The 7,172-nt window shown below is 35.5% G+C and overlaps 1 pseudogene; it reads right to left on the reverse strand.

The window, feature by feature from the left end:
- Positions 1 to 5,750: 5,750 nt before the first annotated feature.
- LOC111615262 lies at positions 5,751 to 6,525 on the reverse strand (annotated as a pseudogene).
- Between the last annotated feature and the right edge of the window lie 647 nt (positions 6,526 to 7,172).

Below are 7,172 nucleotides of genomic sequence, written 5' to 3' on the forward strand. Positions count from 1 at the left end.
ACTTTTTGAAGGAACTGTGGGTGCTCGCCATAGACAGGTTTTACTGTATATATAAATTAAAAGCAATTCACGCGAGTTATAAAACACCAGATTACATCTCCTGGTTAGAATTAGTTCGAAATCTGTGAAAGTAACGTCATCGTTAACATCCTTGTCTTCATATGTTGCCTGTGATGAAGAATAGAAACCCGTAAAAAGATGTAACCCGAAGTGTGGAAGCTGTTGCTGGAAACGACCCACCCTGTTGTTGTTATTATTGTTGTTGTTTTGTTCCATCGTTTCCCTCCCTGTATGAATTCTGAGAAGGGCATGATATTTTCGTCTGTATTTCTGACATAGTAATTTGACACGGGTCTACGTTAATATAATAATATTACATATTAAATCTGTCTTATAATATCACGATGACTCCTGTAAATCGTGTTATCCGATAAGAATAAAATACAATACCGAATACCCTATCATTGAAAAAATAGGTTATTTTTGCTCACATCGATTTTCTCTGTTTAGTAGTAATGGCTAAGAAGTGCGCAAAATACGTACGGAAATATATTATTACAGGACCACCTGTATTGGACGACGACCTGTATAAAAGACAACTTTTTGAAGGAACTGTGGGTGCTCGCCATAGACAGGTTTTACTGTATATATAAATTAAAAGCAATTCACGCGAGTTATAAAACACCAGATTACATCTCCTGGTTAGAATTAGTTCGAAATCTGTGAAAGTAACGTCATCGTTAACATCCTTGTCTTCATATGTTGCCTGTGATGAAGAATAGAAACCCGTAAAAAGATGTAACCCGAAGTGTGGAAGCTGTTGCTGGAAACGACCCACCCTGTTGTTGTTATTATTGTTGTTGTTTTGTTCCATCGTTTCCCTCCCTGTATGAATTCTGAGAAGGGCATGATATTTTCGTCTGTATTTCTGACATAGTAATTTGACACGGGTCTACGTTAATATAATAATATTACATATTAAATCTGTCTTATAATATCACGATGACTCCTGTAAATCGTGTTATCCGATAAGAATAAAATACAATACCGAATACCCTATCATTGAAAAAATAGGTTATTTTTGCTCACATCGATTTTCTCTGTTTAGTAGTAATGGCTAAGAAGTGCGCAAAATACGTACGGAAATATATTATTACAGGACCACCTGTATTGGACGACGACCTGTATAAAAGACAACTTTTTGAAGGAACTGTGGGTGCTCGCCATAGACAGGTTTTACTGTATATATAAATTAAAAGCAATTCACGCGAGTTATAAAACACCAGATTACATCTCCTGGTTAGAATTAGTTCGAAATCTGTGAAAGTAACGTCATCGTTAACATCCTTGTCTTCATATGTTGCCTGTGATGAAGAATAGAAACCCGTAAAAAGATGTAACCCGAAGTGTGGAAGCTGTTGCTGGAAACGACCCACCCTGTTGTTGTTATTATTGTTGTTGTTTTGTTCCATCGTTTCCCTCCCTGTATGAATTCTGAGAAGGGCATGATATTTTCGTCTGTATTTCTGACATAGTAATTTGACACGGGTCTACGTTAATATAATAATATTACATATTAAATCTGTCTTATAATATCACGATGACTCCTGTAAATCGTGTTATCCGATAAGAATAAAATACAATACCGAATACCCTATCATTGAAAAAATAGGTTATTTTTGCTCACATCGATTTTCTCTGTTTAGTAGTAATGGCTAAGAAGTGCGCAAAATACGTACGGAAATATATTATTACAGGACCACCTGTATTGGACGACGACCTGTATAAAAGACAACTTTTTGAAGGAACTGTGGGTGCTCGCCATAGACAGGTTTTACTGTATATATAAATTAAAAGCAATTCACGCGAGTTATAAAACACCAGATTACATCTCCTGGTTAGAATTAGTTCGAAATCTGTGAAAGTAACGTCATCGTTAACATCCTTGTCTTCATATGTTGCCTGTGATGAAGAATAGAAACCCGTAAAAAGATGTAACCCGAAGTGTGGAAGCTGTTGCTGGAAACGACCCACCCTGTTGTTGTTATTATTGTTGTTGTTTTGTTCCATCGTTTCCCTCCCTGTATGAATTCTGAGAAGGGCATGATATTTTCGTCTGTATTTCTGACATAGTAATTTGACACGGGTCTACGTTAATATAATAATATTACATATTAAATCTGTCTTATAATATCACGATGACTCCTGTAAATCGTGTTATCCGATAAGAATAAAATACAATACCGAATACCCTATCATTGAAAAAATAGGTTATTTTTGCTCACATCGATTTTCTCTGTTTAGTAGTAATGGCTAAGAAGTGCGCAAAATACGTACGGAAATATATTATTACAGGACCACCTGTATTGGACGACGACCTGTATAAAAGACAACTTTTTGAAGGAACTGTGGGTGCTCGCCATAGACAGGTTTTACTGTATATATAAATTAAAAGCAATTCACGCGAGTTATAAAACACCAGATTACATCTCCTGGTTAGAATTAGTTCGAAATCTGTGAAAGTAACGTCATCGTTAACATCCTTGTCTTCATATGTTGCCTGTGATGAAGAATAGAAACCCGTAAAAAGATGTAACCCGAAGTGTGGAAGCTGTTGCTGGAAACGACCCACCCTGTTGTTGTTATTATTGTTGTTGTTTTGTTCCATCGTTTCCCTCCCTGTATGAATTCTGAGAAGGGCATGATATTTTCGTCTGTATTTCTGACATAGTAATTTGACACGGGTCTACGTTAATATAATAATATTACATATTAAATCTGTCTTATAATATCACGATGACTCCTGTAAATCGTGTTATCCGATAAGAATAAAATACAATACCGAATACCCTATCATTGAAAAAATAGGTTATTTTTGCTCACATCGATTTTCTCTGTTTAGTAGTAATGGCTAAGAAGTGCGCAAAATACGTACGGAAATATATTATTACAGGACCACCTGTATTGGACGACGACCTGTATAAAAGACAACTTTTTGAAGGAACTGTGGGTGCTCGCCATAGACAGGTTTTACTGTATATATAAATTAAAAGCAATTCACGCGAGTTATAAAACACCAGATTACATCTCCTGGTTAGAATTAGTTCGAAATCTGTGAAAGTAACGTCATCGTTAACATCCTTGTCTTCATATGTTGCCTGTGATGAAGAATAGAAACCCGTAAAAAGATGTAACCCGAAGTGTGGAAGCTGTTGCTGGAAACGANTTTTTTTATTTTGTACAAACAAAATAAATATATTGAAAAATATAAAAATAATAAAAAATTATACTTCAGAAGTTAATTCAGTATCAAAAACGTATAATATTTGAGTAGCCCAAGACATAGCCAAAGATTGCAGCTCTGGCGAAAATTTAAATTTGCCGACTGAAATTCTTTGTTATGATTGACGTTTCGGATGATTGACTTTCGGATAATCGACGCTCTACTGTAATTATATACTCTTTCACTTCGGAAGCAAGAACTAAAAACATGAAAATCATAGCAAAACTTATCAAAAGAACAAATTACGGTTTACTTTATGAATTTTAAGTTATTAAGAATGGAGTCTTCATTTTTTTTGTAAAATCTTTTTTTTCAGGTGGCAATGGCAAAAAGTTTATCGAAAAAATTTCTCACTTATTAATTTAAAAACAACTGTAATTCTATTTTAAAGATTATTATCATCTCATCTCAGAAGTCCATGATATGAACTCGTTTCTGAACAGAACAGATAAAATAACTCTAGTAGATCAACGTTCGAAAGATGTGCAGGATTGTATGGCTGCAACAAGTTTATGCAACGAAGAGTTTTATAATCGTGCTTCTTGTCTGACGTAAAATTTTTGAATAGCAAAAAGTTTGTGTTGTAAAATAATACACTATTTTGCTATTATTCCAAAATTAGGACTTTTTGAAAGCGATACTTTTTTACCTCTTATATAACATTTTGCTGGCTTACACTGCTTAAATAGTTATAAAGATTATAATGCAATTATAGATTTTTTCAAATTATTAATTGAAACGATTTTTTTCAAACAAAAGTTAGTTTTTTGTTTATGTCATGGAAATGTAACAATGAAATCAAGCTGAATAAAAATTCTTAATTCCGTTGTGAAGCGCCAATGATCATTTTGGTACTGATCGATTTTGTATTAATTTTGATAAAAATTTCAATTGTTTCGAAAATCTGAAAATCTGACTAGTTTTTCTTCAATTTAATCATGTGCAATTCAGTTTTTGCTTAATGCGTTTTGTTATCTTTATTTAAGACATATGTTTAAAATCAGCACAACAGTGCGTATAATTTTGGCCTTCAATTTTGTATGTAGTAGCAAATACATAGCGTTTTTTTAAGTTGAATTTCTCAAAAATAATTAACAGTTGAACTGTTTACGCTTTGTAGTATTTTTCAACTGATATGTTCTGAAGTGAGTTATAAAGTGGATTTCAAGAGTATGGCTGTTTTTGAGATTAATTTACGAAAAACAATTTTTTCTCACAACCTGCAGTAAATTTTCTCTCAGTGTGAGGATGCTGTACTGTTGCATTGTCATATGCAACAATCGCAATTTCATAAAATAAAAATCAGTGTTAAACACAATATTCTGTTATTAATTAATTAAACACTTGGTTTTTATCAACTGAATAAAAATGAAAAAAGCCAAGTGTTTAATTAATAACAGAATCTTGTGTTTAATACACAATAAAAAGTAAAACACGGTTTCAGAGAACAAAAAAATAACAATGTACAATATTTTATATCATTTAAAGAACAATTCCTCGCTTGATTAACCTTTACCCTGACTACAACAGTTCAGTAAGTTATTTTTCACCTACTGAGAACCATATTCTATATTCAGTTGATATTCATCATATTCTATAATGTAAGCAGTGTTTCATACTAATATTCTTTTTTTTATTAATTAAGTCTGTGTGAGTGCAGATTTGTGTTCCGTGCAGTTCTGATTTGAAATCTGCGATGTTTGAAACGCCATATCTATCCTTTATGGGTTGTGCGTTTAAAGCACGGTAATCTTCCACGGGTCGCCAATTCGAACTGTTTTTCTTGGTGACCATGTGGGGTTGTGATGCGTAATTGCTTTTTGATGATCGCATATGGCCGAGAGCTATCATCTTATCGAATTCGGCCATTGCGATTTTGAGTCTATCAGGTGCTAGGCGAGGTGGTTTCGCAGTTACGGGCAGACCAATCGTTTCTATATGATGTACTATGTTATGTTTTACGGGTTGAATACGACGTGGAGATCTGGTAATCTCAGGAAATTCTTCCAATATCTTATGATATATGGAGTCATTAATCGTTATTTTAATAGAGTGGATGAAGGTTTCTAATAATTTTCCTGGAGAGTTCACCTTTGTCTGAACGTCTGTGAGACATTTACGTCTAAGATTCAGTACCAAACGGAAATGATACAAGAAATCTGCGCCTATTATTGCCGTTGACACGTTGCCAATAAGGAATTTCCAGCAAAAAATTTTGTAACCCAAAATCGAGAGTGAGTGTTCGTTGGTCTTAGACATGAATTGCAGTTGTGTTTGCTGCCATCAAGGTCATTTGAGATGCGCGCTTTTCCAACGTATCAATATTTCCAGCCTCTTCATCTCAAATTAGACGAAGAAGCTAGAAATATTGATACGTTGGAACCGGTGTTGACAAGAAAGTCTATGTTCATTCTCTTGTCTAGGATGAACAGGCGACAAGATTGTTCCGGCAAAGTGCATGTCACCTCTACGCTTTGCCACTCTTGTTTGTTTGAAAACTACACGGAGGAGTGCATTTTTGTGCCTTTGCGTCAAAACGATTGTGGTACCAGCAGTAGTTGTTGATACTGCGATAAGTTGAATTGTTGCGATGTCCTAAACTGCTGCTGAAGCATCGAGAAAAATAGTCACTGCGATCCCGATGTGCCTGCGTTAGTTGATCGATTCGCTTGCTAAATTTATCTATTTCGACTAGTATTTTGTTGGTTACAGTATCGGGTTTTCAGGTTGTGACACTGAAGCTATCGTTTCAGGGGTTACTTCCACTACGCAGTCTGCTACCTCTGCTGCTTTCTCTATGTCGAGTGGGGTAATGGCGGCTAGGATAAATTGGATGGAAGTCAAAACGTATTGTTTGAATAATTATAGTATAACTGTGTTTGGGATTTGAAAATTTTTTGCCCGATGCTTTAAAACACGTAGTAGTTTGGAGGGTTTGCGATCTCCTAGCTGTTCTACAGCCAATAGTTTTCGTAGCACCTGTTGAGACAATTCGCCGGATCGTTTTAATTAGTTACACTTTTATGTGTCCTACGGGTCTGTACAGTCCGGACAAATAATAATGTCTCTAACTGTTGATGCGACTTCCGGTGGGAAATGGGCCACTATGTAGTTGAACTTTGTGGCACTTTCCGTGATCGGCTTTGGAGATCCTAGCACAAATGTGCTTTCGCACATGTGGAACCATAAGGCTGGTCGGAAAAGTTGTATGAAGAGATTTTTACTGCTCCAATCTCGGCCATGATCTGACGACTGACCTTGAGAAAAAGAAAACGACGTACCTGATGAAGGTTCCAATGGTAGTTCTTAGTCGAATTTTGTTCTTAGTCCGGCTCACCAATGTGATGTTTGCTTGTGGTTGCTTTTATCTTTTTCTCACAGCAAGTGAAAGAAACGAACAAAACGAGATCGTAACCAAAACCGATTTTATTGTCTTTTTCGCGTATTTGGAACTGCACATGTTTCGACAACGCGCTTAAAAAAGACAACTGGTGGTCGATAGTGTTTGTGCGGTAAGTTCGAATTTATTGTAGGAAGTGATGACTCATACACCAGAAAATCGTTGCTTGTACTTTACAACGGTTAAGGGTACAGATGTGAAAGGGCGACGTTCGCCACAATATTTTATAAAATGCCCAATCTTAAAAGGGAAGGAGCTCTTGCCAGTTTTGGAGCAAAAAGGCGAAAACAAAAAGAACAGCGAAAAAACAAAACAGTCAAAGAGCACGAAGCACGTTTACGATTTCAACGAACGAGAATGAGCACTGTGAGAAACACAGAAAGCGAAGAACAACGAAATGAACGAATTGAAGAATCGAAAATTGTGACACAATCTTATAATAAAAACTGTGAACGCAAGTCAACCATGCAAATATCACCCCACAAGAAG

This window comes from Centruroides sculpturatus, unplaced genomic scaffold (assembly GCF_000671375.1).
Source record: "Centruroides sculpturatus isolate CEXI.00-Female unplaced genomic scaffold, Cexi_2.0 scaffold2363, whole genome shotgun sequence".
NCBI classification, from domain to species: Eukaryota; Metazoa; Arthropoda; class Arachnida; order Scorpiones; family Buthidae; genus Centruroides; species Centruroides sculpturatus.